The sequence below is a fragment of the Musca autumnalis genome, unplaced genomic scaffold (genome assembly GCF_047663935.1).
Source record: "Musca autumnalis isolate F117 unplaced genomic scaffold, ASM4766393v1 scaffold_3, whole genome shotgun sequence".
Taxonomy (NCBI): Eukaryota; Metazoa; Arthropoda; class Insecta; order Diptera; family Muscidae; genus Musca; species Musca autumnalis.
In genome coordinates, this window is record NW_027411866.1 from 168,502,950 (window position 1) to 168,518,739 (window position 15,790).

Sequence of the window (15,790 nt, forward strand, 5' to 3'; positions counted from 1 at the left end):
CAATGAAGTGTCTCATCGAAATATTGGTTTTAGACCCCAAGTATGTTTGGACGAAATTCCTTTCAGATAATTTGGAGTCTATTTAGCCTTGTCTGTTAATTTGTCTCTCTTAATGTCTCGCTGGCTGGTGCGCACGACAACTCCCAAACGGATATACATACTTTGTTTAAGTTCGAATGTAGGCTATGCACGGTGCTCTTGAAACAATTTTAAATGGAAGGTGCTTACACCTTGAAAGTTTTTGCGGATTCTGAAACTACAATGTTCATAGAAGAGAAAAATCAAAAAACAAAAAAAAATCGCCGGAGCGCTTTTTAAATAAATCGAGATTTAAGTTGACATTTTTAGGGGTTGTTTAGGTTTTCACGATTTTGTTAAAAAACCGCAAGTCGAATCAAAATGGGAGTAAAGAAAATGTTGTAGCTATGAAAATTCTCTACAAGATCGATCGATGGTATTTTCGTATTTTTTACCATTTTTGAGATATAGAAGTTCAAATTAGGACAATTCAAATTCAATTCAATTCTGTATCGCCCCCTTATAAAACAATGTCATGAATGGTGCGCCTTAACTAACTTTTGATGAAAACCGCTTACACAGGGGAAGTTTTTGTGAATTCTGAAACAGCAATGTTCATAGATGAGAAAAATCCAAAAACAAGAAAAAATCGCTGTTGGGATTTTTAAATAAATCGCGGTCAAAATTCACATTTTTAGGTGTTTTATAGGTTTTCACGATTTTGCTTGGAAACTGTAAGTCCAATCGAAATGGAGCTAAAGAAAATGTTGTAGCTGTGAAAATTCTCTAGAGGATTGACGTTTATTATTTGTTCCCAGCTTGTACCATTTTTGAGACAAAGAAGCTCAGTTTAAATTTTTAGATTTTTTTGTTAGGGTTACGCGATTTTGCTTGAATACGATAAGTCTTATCGATACGGGACCTGAGAAAATTTTAAAGCTGTGACAATTCTCTACAAGACTGGCTTTAGTAACTTATCCTAAGTTGTACCATTTTTTTAGATATATGAGTTTAAGTTGGGAATTTGCAGTCATCACATTGTTTTATAAGGGGGCGATACAGAATTGAATTGAATTTGAATTGTCCCAATTTGAACTTCTATATCTCAAAAACGGTAAAACCGACAAGAGTACCATAAAGGTCAATCTTGTAGAGAATTTTCATAGCTACAACATTTTCTTTAGTTCCATTTCGATAGGACTTGCGGTTTCTAAGCAAAATCGTGAAAACCTTAACAACACCTAAAAATGTCAACTTAAATCGCGATTTATTTAAAATGCGCTCCGGCGATTTTTTTGTTTTTTGATTTTTCTCATCTATAAACATTGTAGTTTCAGAATCCGCAAAAACTTCCGTGGTGTAAGCACCTTCAATTTAAAATTGTTTCAAGAGCACCGTGTATGTCGGTCCACACCTCCCCCAAAAAAGTTCAAAATTGTTTGTTAGGGTACCTCCCACACAATATTCGGAAAATGGAAATTTAAGAGTCCCCTCGAATCGATTTGATTTTTTTCAGCAGATTGTACTTGCGTCACAAATGCGCAAGATAACTCTCAAGGGGATTTTCTGATTGGTCGAAACTTTACACATCGTATTATTTCATCCAGTCATGTATCAGGTTGGAATATGGACTATATCGGTCCGTCCTTCGAGTACCTCCCACACAAAATTTAGGAAAAGTGCAGTTTGAGTACCAGTATCTGATCAATTTGACTATTTCGTTTTTTTTTTTTTTTTTTTTTTTTGAAGAAGGTTCTTTTCACTATCCCTATTCTGGTCCCTTTTCTGGGGTAAGTCATACTTCCAGAGATAATAGTCCAGAAGTTCAAAAAACCCCTTCCAGCTCCAACTAAAATTACAAATCTGAAAAAATAATGCTCAAACTTTTCCAAAACTCAGAACTTAGCTTACTAAAATTGATTTTTTATAGCCCCATATTACGATACCCAGCAAAAATACTCAATACAAATTGGCCTTCTTTCTCATTATTTTAACACGGGCATGTCATAGCAAAATGAGATGTGCCTTTTTATGTTTACAACTTTAAAATGTTTAAATGATTTTGAAAATAAGTAAAACAACAAAAAATTGAAGCCGTGTAACGATTACAAATCCAAAAATATGCAATTCTATAGCTAGTGACATTTTACAGTCTTCGAAAGAGAAGGGCATAAAATTGTTGAAGAAAAGTTAATAATATTGTCCAATTGCCGAAAATCATAATACTACATACCGAGTCTAACGATATCTTTAGAATTCTAAAATTCTGAGTCGATCTATGCATATCCGTGCGTCTGTGTTAGTCGTTTTAGGATCCAAACAAATTGAAACAGGATGCTAAAATGTTGCATAGATGCGTCTTTGTGTGCAGGAGGTCAAGTTCGAAAATGGGCTATCGGACCACGTTTTCGAATATCCCACATATAACAACGGTACCACCCAATTTCACGTATTTTGGCGTTTTTAGCTGTCTTTTCAGAATTAGCTCTCATTTGTCATTTGTGGTTCGTAGTAATCCAAAAACTTCACCACTGAAACTTATACATGGTTGAGCCCGATATCATGCACTTTGATTTTTGTATGCACCTTTTCTTCTCAAATTGGATTAAATTTGGAATTTAGAGTTAGTTCAAGTGATCAGAAATTAGCTCCAAAAAAGTTGGGGGCTAAGGCTCACGTTTTGAAATATCACCATATAACCGTACGGTCCTTTCAGGGATTTGTGCACTTTTTATCAAAATTTTCGCCCCAAAAAACAAGTTCTCATACAGCGTTCAGGTTCTGATATGGCCCCCATAGAACGGTACATCCTGATTTTCGGTATTTTCAAGGTTTCTATCACCTTATCTAAACGAAATGGCTAAATTTCGGAATTTTCTGGAGGATATATCTATTTTGAGGATTCTGGTTTATATTTTATACCCAATTAGCCATAATTCGACATTTAAGGTTCCAAGAAGTCAAACATTTACCTATAAAAAATTGGTGGTATATTTCCACTTTTTGGTATTATCCCCATATCACGGTACCTCAAGATTTTATCTACTTTGAGAACTTTATCTACATTTTTCGAACAAAAAAGCTTTGAATTGCAATTTAAGGTTTCTAGTGGTTAGCAAACTTATGCACAAAAATTGTAGACATTCAAACTTGGTATAACCCCCAGTTGCTGTAATTTCGTGCAGCGGGTTCTCAGATTAGAAGGTAAAGGATAACGGCCGATGTGAAGTCTTTTAAAGGATTCCTCTACCGGGGTATGGGGTATATAGCAAAATATGTACCTATCTATCGTTTTATGCGTAAAATACAAAGTTATATTTCACGCATAAAACGATCGATAGGTACATATTTTCCTATATACCCCATATCAAAGTACCGGCTATTTTACATTTTTTTTTTTTTTTGATTTCCTACCCCCCAATTTCTTTCGATTTTATCCAAAAGCTATATATGGTAACATGGGGCGCCTTCGCCACTGGGGCGGGTACGCCATCGCCGATTTTCTCGCCAAATACAAGTGCTAGAAAAAATCCGTTAAAGGCAAAATTGTGAGTTTAATGAAGATCTATCATCTCCCAAAAGTTGGCAGTTGTGTCATAAGCATGATAGCGGACGCACGCGGTTTTGTGTTTTGAGGGTATTGGGAAAAAAATGTATGGCAGATGTTTTTTGTGATATCTTCTTTACCTTTTGTGATATCAAAAACATATTTTATACCGTTAGAAGACAACTACTGAACAATAGAAATCCCAATAATTTGCATGAAAAAAACAATAACAAATGTCAATATGTTCATATTATGAGATATGTTGGGGGTGGGGCGCCTACGCCATGATAGGGGTGTGGTGGGTTAATGTCAGAAATTTGTCATATTTAACTTCAATTCTTTATGCCATAGATATACCACACTATAATGTGAAGTTAAAATCAAATAGTATCATAAACGTATCTTGTTTTGGTTATATTATGATTTTTGTACCTAAATTCAAGGAACATATTTCAATTAACCGCTAGAATCGGTTACTATTTGTGAATTTTAGAATCATTTTTGATTATTCAATAGAAAACATGCTCCTTTTTCGCATAATGTTGATATTTAAGGAAAAAGTATGGTAAATTACAGTTTTAGAGTCCGTTGGAAAATTTTCAATTTCGATGGCGATGCTGCCCCATTGGTGGGGAGGCTTCGCCACTTTTTAGACATTTTGTAAATTCTCAAAAATAATATTTTAAAAACAAAATTATAACCACTTATATATCAAAACTTAAAGCCAAGATTCGCTTATATTTGTACCAAAAATAATATTTGAAAAAACTTTAACGGTGTCGGTATGAGAACATTTTGAACAAAAACATGGCGAAGGCGCCCCATGTTACCATACATGAAATTTCATGGCGATCGGTTAACGTTAACCCGTGGGAACAAAGGTGTTTTTTAACGAAAATTCTCTAAAAGCCGCAATTATTATGCACGCTGAATGTCCGGATTCGATTCCCATCAAATTGTCAACCCTTCAGCCATGAAAAACGTTTCTAGAAGTGTCAACTTAGGACACGCCGTTCGGACTCGGCGATAAAAATATGTCACATATCAATAACTTAATATGAATCCAATGATATAAGAGAAGCCTCACTTGTCTTTAATGGGATGTTTGTGGAAAAATATATAAATTATACATTTCTAAAAAATATTGGAAAATTGGAAAATTCACATTGATTAGCCCTTGCTACATCTTCAAATTGTCTTGAATATCAGGTTCTTTTTTGGAATACACCTAATATAAATAAATATATATGGTAAATAACAAAAATGTTTTGCAATCGATGAATCCGAGTTTCACCCTTTCAGAATACGCGAATGAAGTGTTTTAGGAGGGATCCCATAATGTCGACCGTTAAAATTAATTTTCGTGGAAGCTCTGTTGGCATCAATGCAGAAAAATGTGTAAAAATGGGTTGAAGCCAACAAGTTTTTTTATGTTCCCATGCGATTTCTGGCTTAACCTTACATTTTATAGACCTATTCCCAACGAATGAATCACAGAATACTCCATGGGCAATAAGATAGCAGTGTATGATTTTTCGATATATCCACTGCATCCACCTAAAATTGATGCTGACATTTTCAAGCCGGAATTTCGGGGTTTTTTGATTTGTTTTAATAATCCGGAATTACAGGCTTTTTAATTTTCATATCTTTTAAATGATAGTAATTTCAATATTACTCTTAATTTCCTATCCTTATAAGTTATCACAGTAAGGAGTTAAGCTTTCACGATGGTAAACCATATATTTTGATAAAGTTTTAGCAGAATACTTTAATTTATGTATTAGATTTTAGCGAAATAGTTGGATAACTCTCAAATATTTTTTTCTCATTTTTCTAAACAAACCAAAAAATATATTTGTAACAATATTTTCTAACAATGAGTTAGTTATTCATTCTCATTATTTTAACACGGGCATGTCATAGGGAGTAAGTACTTATTTTTTGGCACTTAAAAGTAAATAAATAAGTACTTAAATAAGTAGTTACGACTTGAAGTAACCATAGATTAACTACTTACTTATCTACTTTTTACTTACTTACTTACTTAGCTGGCCCATTACAGAACATTTGTTCTATAGGCCGAACTAAGAAGAGATCTCCATTCCTCTCTATTTGTTGCTTTGCACACTGGAATACCGCGCCTTGTCATCTCATCATCCACTTGTTTGCGCCATCTATTCCTTGGCCTGCCAATTCTGCGTGCACCGCCATGTGGCATGTATTCATACGCCTTTTTAGCGGGTTCATCATCGCTCATTCTTATGATATGGCCTAGCCAACGCAATCGCTGCATCTCGATACGTTTAACAATATTCATGTCGTTGTATAGCAGATACAGCTCGTGGTTCATGCGACGTCGATATTCACCGTCAACGCAGATTGGTCCATAGATCTTTCGAAGAATTTTTCTCTCAAACACACCAAGCACTGCCATGTCTGCTTGCGCAAGTACCCAGGCTTCGGAGCCATACATCAGCACGGGTAGTATCAGTGTTTTGTAGAGCGTTATTTTTGTTTGACGAGATGTGGCTTTGTTTTTAAACTGCTTACTTAATCCAAAGTAGCATCTGTTGGCCAATACAATTCTTCTTTTTATTTCACAACTGATGTCGTTTGTTGTGTTGACGGAGGTGCCGAGGTAGACGAAGTCTTTTACTACCTCAATATTATAGGAACCAACTTCCACAGTCGGTCCGAGCTCAATGGACGCATTGCGCGTCGACACCATCAATTTGGTCTTCTCACCGTTTACCGCCAGACCCACTTTAGCAGATTCTCCTTCGACCTTTATAAAGGTATCAGTTACTTCTTTTACTGATCGACCCATGATGTCTATATCATCAGCATAAGCAAGTAACATGTGACTGTTGGTGTAGATTGTGCCACTTCTTTTGACGTTTGCCTCTCGTATAACCTTTTCTAGCAGGATGTTGAAGAGGTCACACGAAAGGCTGTCTCCTTGTCTGAAACCTCTTTTGGTACCAAACTCTTCGGAGAGGTTCTTTCCTATTTTAACTGAGGACCTCGTGTCAGTTAAAGTCATTTTACAAAGCCGGATGAGCTTTGCGGGAATACCAAATTCAGACATGGCTTGGAATACCTTTGAGCGCAGCGGACTGTCGAAGGCTGCTTTATAATCGACAAAAAGGTGGTAGGTGTCGATCTGCATCTCTTGGGTCTTCTCCAGGATTTGCCGCAGGGTAAATATCTGGTCAATGGTGGACTTGCCAGGTCTAAAGCCGCATTGGTATGGTCCAATAATCTCGTTGACCATTGGCTTTAGTCGTTCGCACAATATCCCTGACACGATCTTGTAGGCAATAGGGAGTAGACTTATGCCCCTATAGTTAGAGCATACAGTCTTATCTCCCTTCTTGTGGACGGGGCACAGGATACTCAGGTTCCAATCGTCGGGTACTCGTTCTTCCTGCCAGATGGTGCTAACTAGCTGATGAATACACCTTATCAGCGTGTCGCCTCCGGTTTTGAACAGCTCGGCTGGTAAGCCATCGGCCCCTGCTGCCTTATTATTCTTCAGCCGATTTATTGCTGTCTTTACCTCATCTTGGCTGGGCGGTATACATTCAATACCATCTTCTGGGATTGAGACTGTGGTATCTTCGTCGTCTTCGCTGCTATTGGATACCAACAGATTTGAAAAATGTTCTTTCCATATCCTGAGTACACTATCTGTATCAGTTACCAAATTACCTTGCTGGTCTCTACAGGAGGATGTGCCTGTACCAAAGCCATCAGTTTGATGCTTGACTCTTTGGTAGAATTTTCGGACTTCATTCTGGCTCCTGTACATCTCGATTTTTTCACACTCCCGCTTTTCCATCTCTCTCTTTTTCCTGCGGAAAAGACGTTTCTCCTCTCTCCTTTTCTCCCTGTATCTCTCTCGTGCGCTACGCGTTGCTACGGATTGTAAAGTAGCCTTATATGCCGCATTTTTCTCTTCGGTGGCAGCACGACACTCCTCATCATACCATGGATTCCTTGGTGGAGGTCTCTGGTATCCAAGTATGGATTTTGCGGCTGTTTGCATGGAGTGGGCAATGCTTTGCCATTGCGCTGATATGTTATCGGGATGAGGAGGGCATTGATTAAGCAATTGGGCTAGTTGAGTGGAATATGCTGTGGCTATCTGTTGTGATTGCAGCTTACCGATGTCTAACTTTCGTGTTGTGTCTGTTCGTACTTTGTTTGCTACGTTTAAGCGGGTGCGTACCTTTGCTGCAACAAGGTAGTGGTCCGAATCAATGTTTGCGCCTCGGAACGATCGCACATCCAACACGCTCGATGAATGTCTTCCATCTATCACAACATGATCAATTTGGTTTCTTGTTTTCTGATCTGGAGACAGCCAGGTGCCCTTATGAATATCGAGATGATTAAATCTGGTACTGCTAACTACCATGTTTTTTGCAGCTGCAAAGTCTATCAGTCTCATACCATTGTCAGATGTTTCACTGTGGAGACTGAATTTCCCGACTGTTGGGCCAAAGATATTCTCCTTTCCAATTTTGGCATTAAAATCGCCTAGAATGATTTTAATGTCATGGGCAGGGCAACGGTCATATGTTTCTTCTAAGCGCTCGTAAAATATATCTTTGGTCTGTTCATCCTTTTCTTCAGTGGGAGCATGAGCGCAGATAAAGCTGATGTTGAAGAATTTAGCTTTTATTCGAATTGCAGCAAGTCTTTCATTCACTGGAGTGAAGCTGGATACAAGATGTTTTAGTCTCCGACTAACTACGAATCCACAACCAAACTCATGCTTTACGTCATGGCAGCTATAATACAGTGCGTCACCTTTAGGTGTTGTTGTGACGCCTTTCCCAATCCATCGTATTTCCTGTATGGCAGTAATATCGGTCTTGTACTTTTCAAGTACGTCTGCCAATGCGAAGACTGCACCTTCTCTATAAAGAGTGCGAACATTCCAGGTGCAGATTCGCAGATCATGGTCCTTAAAACGTTTGCGGGGTTCGTCAACTTTAGAGGGGTTTGTTTTTCTTTTCTTTCGTTTTTTCATAGTAGGCTGTTTTTTCTAGGGGAGGGTTACTAACCCGACGCCCAAACCCAAGTTTTTAACGTTCTTATGGGTGAACGCGCGGCACATGTTAGCTCACTACCTTTAACGGGTGTTAAAGGCAGTTCCCCAGGTGACACCACGGGGAGGTCAGTGTCCACTTGAGATGAAAGAGGGACCAAGATAAATCCTGGGCTTTGCCATGTTAAAGCCGGTCAGGACCGTTCCTTGGTATCTTCCATCCCCTACGTCACCCACTTTTAGTGGCCAAAAAATAAGCACTTACTCCCTATGGCATGCCCGTGTTAAAATAATGAGAAAGTAGGCTAATTTGTAATGAGTATTTTTGCTGGGTACCTACATATTCCACGTATTTTGAAGCAAACTCGTGTTACAAAATAAATATATTTTTATAGGGGAGAGGCTGAGGGTATATCACCGTAAGCGCAGCTGACTTATGTGTAACTGAATATGAATAATTTTGGGATTTATAAATTTGTTAACATGCAAAATTTTTTAATTTCTATTCATTGTTAGTTATTTCTACCGGTATAAAATATATCTATTTTAGATATCACAATATATGTCCACAATGAACTTTTCGGAGCATATGTGAGGTACAAGTGCAGAATTTTGGACGATAGATCTTCAATAAACTCGCAATTTTCCCAATTATCAAATATACCAAATTGCATGGTATATGGCAAATAACAAAATTCCTTTGCAATTCCATTTGAAAAAAATTAAAAAATTTTTTCGCGAGCTCATCTACGATTTTTGGTATAGAGTTAAAGGAAAAAAATCTGGTTTCAAATCTGCTCGCGTTCACGAAATTGGCCGATGCGCGCAAAATTTATTGCGGTTTTTATCCTCTTATAAAGAAAAAATATTTTAAAATGTCTTATTTTTTGTATTGAGAAAATGTAAGCATATATCAGTAACAGCATTTGATATCCATCCGTAGATGCACCAAAATTTCCAAAATGTGTTTTTATTTTCGCGGAAAATCAAAAAAAAAAAAAATAAAAAAATCTGGCAATAAATTTAAATTATACTAACTCAGAGTCCGTATAAACCTCTAAAAACTAAATTAAAAATACGTACAGAAACTAGACAACGCGTAAAAAAATGTGAAACCAATATTATAAACATTGACTTTATAAATTGCATATTATAACAACAACAAACAACTCATTGTTAGAAAATATTGTTACAAATATATTTTTTGGTTTGTTTAGAAAAATGAGAAAAAAATATTTGAGAGTTATCCAACTATTTCGCTAAAATCTAATACATAAATTAAAGTATTCTGCTAAAACTTTATCAAAATATATGGTTTACCATCGTGAAAGCTTAACTCCTTACTGTGATAACTTATAAGGATAGGAAATTAAGAGTAATATTGAAATTACTATCATTTAAAAGATATGAAAATTAAAAAGCCTGTAATTCCGGATTATTAAAACAAATCAAAAAACCCCGAAATTCCGGCTTGAAAATGTCAGCATCAATTTTAGGTGGATGCAGTGGATATATCGAAAAATCATACACTGCTATCTTATTGCCCATGGAGTATTCTGTGATTCATTCGTTGGGAATAGGTCTATAAAATGTAAGGTTAAGCCAGAAATCGCATGGGAACATAAAAAAACTTGTTGGCTTCAACCCATTTTTACACATTTTTCTGCATTGATGCCAACAGAGCTTCCACGAAAATTAATTTTAACGGTCGACATTATGGGATCCCTCCTAAAACACTTCATTCGCGTATTCTGAAAGGGTGAAACTCGGATTCATCGATTGCAAAACATTTTTGTTATTTACCATATATATTTATTTATATTAGGTGTATTCCAAAAAAGAACCTGATATTCAAGACAATTTGAAGATGTAGCAAGGGCTAATCAATGTGAATTTTCCAATTTTCCAATATTTTTTAGAAATGTATAATTTATATATTTTTCCACAAACATCCCATTAAAGACAAGTGAGGCTTCTCTTATATCATTGGATTCATATTAAGTTATTGATATGTGACATATTTTTATCGCCGAGTCCGAACGGCGTGTCCTAAGTTGACACTTCTAGAAACGTTTTTCATGGCTGAAGGGTTGACAATTTGATGGGAATCGAATCCGGACATTCAGCGTGCATAATAATTGCGGCTTTTAGAGAATTTTCGTTAAAAAACACCTTTGTTCCCACGGGTTAACGTTAACCGATCGCCATGAAATTTCATGTATGGTAACATGGGGCGCCTTCGCCATGTTTTTGTTCAAAATGTTCTCATACCGACACCGTTAAAGTTTTTTCAAATATTATTTTTGGTACAAATATAAGCGAATCTTGGCTTTAAGTTTTGATATATAAGTGGTTATAATTTTGTTTTTAAAATATTATTTTTGAGAATTTACAAAATGTCTAAAAAGTGGCGAAGCCTCCCCACCAATGGGGCAGCATCGCCATCGAAATTGAAAATTTTCCAACGGACTCTAAAACTGTAATTTACCATACTTTTTCCTTAAATATCAACATTATGCGAAAAAGGAGCATGTTTTCTATTGAATAATCAAAAATGATTCTAAAATTCACAAATAGTAACCGATTCTAGCGGTTAATTGAAATATGTTCCTTGAATTTAGGTACAAAAATCATAATATAACCAAAACAAGATACGTTTATGATACTATTTGATTTTAACTTCACATTATAGTGTGGTATATCTATGGCATAAAGAATTGAAGTTAAATATGACAAATTTCTGACATTAACCCACCACACCCCTATCATGGCGTAGGCGCCCCACCCCCAACATATCTCATAATATGAACATATTGACATTTGTTATTGTTTTTTTCATGCAAATTATTGGGATTTCTATTGTTCAGTAGTTGTCTTCTAACGGTATAAAATATGTTTTTGATATCACAAAAGGTAAAGAAGATATCACAAAAAACATCTGCCATACATTTTTTTCCCAATACCCTCAAAACACAAAACCGCGTGCGTCCGCTATCATGCTTATGACACAACTGCCAACTTTTGGGAGATGATAGATCTTCATTAAACTCACAATTTTGCCTTTAACGGATTTTTTCTAGCACTTGTATTTGGCGAGAAAATCGGCGATGGCGTACCCGCCCCAGTGGCGAAGGCGCCCCATGTTACCATATATAGCTTTTGGATAAAATCGAAAGAAATTGGGGGGTAGGAAATCAAAAAAAAAAAAAAATGTAAAATAGCCGGTACTTTGATATGGGGTATATAGGAAAATATGTACCTATCGATCGTTTTATGCGTGAAATATAACTTTGTATTTTACGCATAAAACGATAGATAGGTACATATTTTGCTATATACCCCATACCCCGGTAGAGGAATCCTTTAAAAGACTTCACATCGGCCGTTATCCTTTACCTTCTAATCTGAGAACCCGCTGCACGAAATTACAGCAACTGGGGGTTATACCAAGTTTGAATGTCTACAATTTTTGTGCATAAGTTTGCTAACCACTAGAAACCTTAAATTGCAATTCAAAGCTTTTTTGTTCGAAAAATGTAGATAAAGTTCTCAAAGTAGATAAAATCTTGAGGTACCGTGATATGGGGATAATACCAAAAAGTGGAAATATACCACCAATTTTTTATAGGTAAATGTTTGACTTCTTGGAACCTTAAATGTCGAATTATGGCTAATTGGGTATAAAATATAAACCAGAATCCTCAAAATAGATATATCCTCCAGAAAATTCCGAAATTTAGCCATTTCGTTTAGATAAGGTGATAGAAACCTTGAAAATACCGAAAATCAGGATGTACCGTTCTATGGGGGCCATATCAGAACCTGAACGCTGTATGAGAACTTGTTTTTTGGGGCGAAAATTTTGATAAAAAGTGCACAAATCCCTGAAAGGACCGTACGGTTATATGGTGATATTTCAAAACGTGAGCCTTAGCCCCCAACTTTTTTGGAGCTAATTTCTGATCACTTGAACTAACTCTAAATTCCAAATTTAATCCAATTTGAGAAGAAAAGGTGCATACAAAAATCAAAGTGCATGATATCGGGCTCAACCATGTATAAGTTTCAGTGGTGAAGTTTTTGGATTACTACGAACCACAAATGACAAATGAGAGCTAATTCTGAAAAGACAGCTAAAAACGCCAAAATACGTGAAATTGGGTGGTACCGTTGTTATATGTGGGATATTCGAAAACGTGGTCCGATAGCCCATTTTCGAACTTGACCTCCTGCACACAAAGACGCATCTATGCAACATTTTAGCATCCTGTTTCAATTTGTTTGGATCCTAAAACGACTAACACAGACGCACGGATATGCATAGATCGACTCAGAATTTTAGAATTCTAAAGATATCGTTAGACTCGGTATGTAGTATTATGATTTTCGGCAATTGGACAATATTATTAACTTTTCTTCAACAATTTTATGCCCTTCTCTTTCGAAGACTGTAAAATGTCACTAGCTATAGAATTGCATATTTTTGGATTTGTAATCGTTACACGGCTTCAATTTTTTGTTGTTTTACTTATTTTCAAAATCATTTAAACACTAGCAGACCCCGGTCCGCGTTGCTGGCCCGTCGTAATGAGTTTTAATGACAACTTTTTATCGACTTTATGCTTGAAAATTCAAGTAAACTTTTCTTTCCAAAAAACCTAAGTTGGGTTATGACAGCATTTGATTTTTATTCATAAAGGTAAGGCGTTTTTTTCAAATATGCCCCCTTCAAAATTCAAGAAAATATGCCCGTACGTTCCCTGACATTTTCAGGAAAATCGGTTCAGTAGTTTTGTAAATGTAACATATTTTAAAAAGTGGGTGTGGTCAAGTCATTGGATCCTAAAAAAGTTGGTAAGGTCTTCCGAAATAGATACATTCGTAATTATTGTAAATGTAACATTTTTAAAAAAGTAGGGTATAGGGGAAGTACCCCGCCCCTTCCGAAATTCAACTGAATTTGTGGCCTATTTTAAGCGGGGGCCATCCTTGTACATTCCCTGGCAATTTCAGGAAAATCGGTTCAGTAGTTTTTGTAGAAATGATTAAAAATTTAAAAAAGTGGGCGTACATTTTCTTTGCATAAAAAATATCGAAATCGGTCCAGACGTTCTCAACTGATGCCATGACAAACGAACGACATTTGATTTTTATTTTTAAAGATTTAAAAGTTTAGACAAATCGCGATTTCCTTGAAAATCCCTTCAGTAGTTTTGTAGATATAACCTTATTAGAAAGTGAGCGTGGTCGAATCTTAAGTCCCAAAATAAGTACGTAAGGTTGGAGACACAGTCGCCATTAACTCGCAAATAAGTTCCGAAACCGATACATTCGTATTTCTTGCAAATATTGCATTTTTACAAAAATAGGGCATAGGGCAAGTACCCGCCCGATCCGGAAGTCAAAAAATATGTAGCCTATTTTAATCGGGGACCAACCCTGTACATTCGCTGAAAGTTTCAGGAAAATCGATTCAGTAGTTTCGTAGATATAACATATTTAAAAAAGTGGGCGTTGTCCAGTCTTAATGCCCCAAATAATCACGTAAGGTCGGAGACACAATCGCCATTGACTCGGAAATTAATTTTCAAAGCAATACATTTGTAATTGTTGCAAATATTGCATTTTTACAAAAATAGGGCATAGGGGAGGTACCCCGCCCGATCCGAAATTCAACCAAATGTGTAGCCTATTTCAATAGGGGGTCATCACTCTACGCTCCCTGAAAATTTCAGGAAAATCTGTTGAGTAGTTTCGTAGATATAACATATTTATAAAAGTGGGCGGAAAAGTGGGCGTGGCCCATTTTTCTTTGCATAAAAACCTAAACTGGACTATGACTAACATTTCCACAAAAAATTATCCAAATCGCTCCAGCCGTTTTCAACTGATTCAATTACCAACAAACGACAATTGAGTTTTATATATAAAGATTTTAAAGTTGTAAACATAAAAAGGCACATCTCATTTTGCTATATATGGTTTTACTTTTGTTTATATTATACTAACATTCCTTATTATTTCCTGTACAACCTAAGGATATTTGTCAGAATATAGTGCGAATGACAAGAACGAAGGCCTCTTTAAGGAAAACACAACAAGTTAACAATAAACACACTTGACGTGCAAGTATTGCACCAGCTTCTGCCTGTTTCACCACATTATAGTTAAACGTGTGTGTGTGTGTGTTTTGCCTTCGTCCGGAAAAAAGAAAACTAAGGCAATAGACTGGAAGATGGCACACAAAAGGACGACGAAGTGCACACAACAAACACAATATCTTTGATCTAAATATCTGCACAACCATGAAGTTCTAGGGAGGAAAGTGTGGTGTTGTGGTATAATGAAAATAAAAGTTAGTTCCATGTGGTGGTTTCAAAAAAGAACAGTAAACACAATATGGTTATGTATAAGGATTCTTGAGTGTACGTAGCGATAGTCGAAGCATGCGTGTGTCTGTAACAAGCACTCCGTCCTTCGTCCATGTGCCTATAACGATGGCAATAATGACGACAATGGCATTGTTTCTATTAACCCACATCATCCAGAATGTGGATGAGTTGAGTGCAAAAATTAGTTGAATTTCAAAAGGCTTCCAGCTGAATAAACACAATTTGTATTCAACTATTTTTAGATTTTGCTGCTGCTGTTGCTGCTGCTGGTGGTCTATGAAATGAAAACATTTCACTTTTGTTTGTTCTCTCTGATGTTGAGGGAAATTAAAAAGTTGAATATCAAACCATAAATCAGCTTATATGGAAAGAAAGTTTTTTTTTTTTTTTTGAGTATAACATTTTTACTTTTCTTTCGTAACGGCCATCAATAACCGCACAGATTTGTGTTCTGTTCCGATTTTGTGGCAGTATGTGGTTGGGTTTGTCACAATTAATTTAAAGTTTTTTGTCAATGGTTTCTAAAAGGAATTATGACTCATTGATAAGGTAATCTAGAAAAAGAGAATGGCTGACAATTTTGTTTGTCCTTTGAAGAATATCAATATGTTAATATTGATGAACGAAGTTCTATGCTAAAAAGTAGGATTTAATGTTTTCTAAATAACTTTAAACGCTGTTTTTTAAATAACGTTTTTCCAAAGACCATCAGGGCTACAAACGAGTGTTTTTTGAATATTTTTTAAAGACCATCGGGGCCATAAAATCGGATTT

The 15,790-nt window shown here is 36.2% G+C and overlaps 1 protein-coding gene across 2 annotated transcripts in view; it reads right to left on the reverse strand.

Annotated features, from left to right (window-relative positions):
• The window catches only part of LOC141398081 (PDZ domain-containing protein 8-like), a 69,667-nt gene that overhangs the window by 28,967 nt on the left and 24,910 nt on the right, over positions 1–15,790 (reverse strand). The window contains exon 1 of one of the 2 annotated variants that reach the window (XM_073975267.1): positions 5,605–5,721. The exons of the other annotated variant lie outside the window; for it this stretch is intronic. The gene's annotated coding sequence lies outside the window, so the exon portion shown is untranslated. Of the gene's footprint in view, positions 1–5,604; positions 5,722–15,790 lie in introns of those variants that run through there. 2 annotated transcript variants of the gene reach the window in all.